This window comes from Neophocaena asiaeorientalis, unplaced genomic scaffold (genome assembly GCF_003031525.2).
Source record: "Neophocaena asiaeorientalis asiaeorientalis breed wild unplaced genomic scaffold, Neophocaena_asiaeorientalis_V1.1 scaffold173, whole genome shotgun sequence".
Classification (NCBI taxonomy): domain Eukaryota; kingdom Metazoa; phylum Chordata; class Mammalia; order Artiodactyla; family Phocoenidae; genus Neophocaena; species Neophocaena asiaeorientalis.
The window spans coordinates 214,482-214,796 of NW_020174289.1; positions in this window are offsets into that span (position 1 = coordinate 214,482).

A 315-nucleotide genomic window follows, 5' to 3' on the forward strand; every position below is an offset into this window, starting at 1 on the left:
CACATTTTGGGGTGACAAATTTTTGCTTCCCTACACTGGCTATAGATCAGAACTTAGGAAAACATTTCACTTACCTAATTATCAGTTTTTTTATAAAAGGACATAACTCAGGAACAGCCAGATTGAGCAGATAAATAGGGCAAGGTATGTGGGAAAGAGCACAGAGCTTCCATGCCTTTTCTATACATGCACCACTCTCCCCTCACCTCCACTTATTTCCCAACCCTGAAGCTCTCTGAACCCTGTCCTTTTGGGGTTTTATGGAGGTCTTATTACATAGGCATGATGTATGAAATCATTGGCCATTGGTGATTG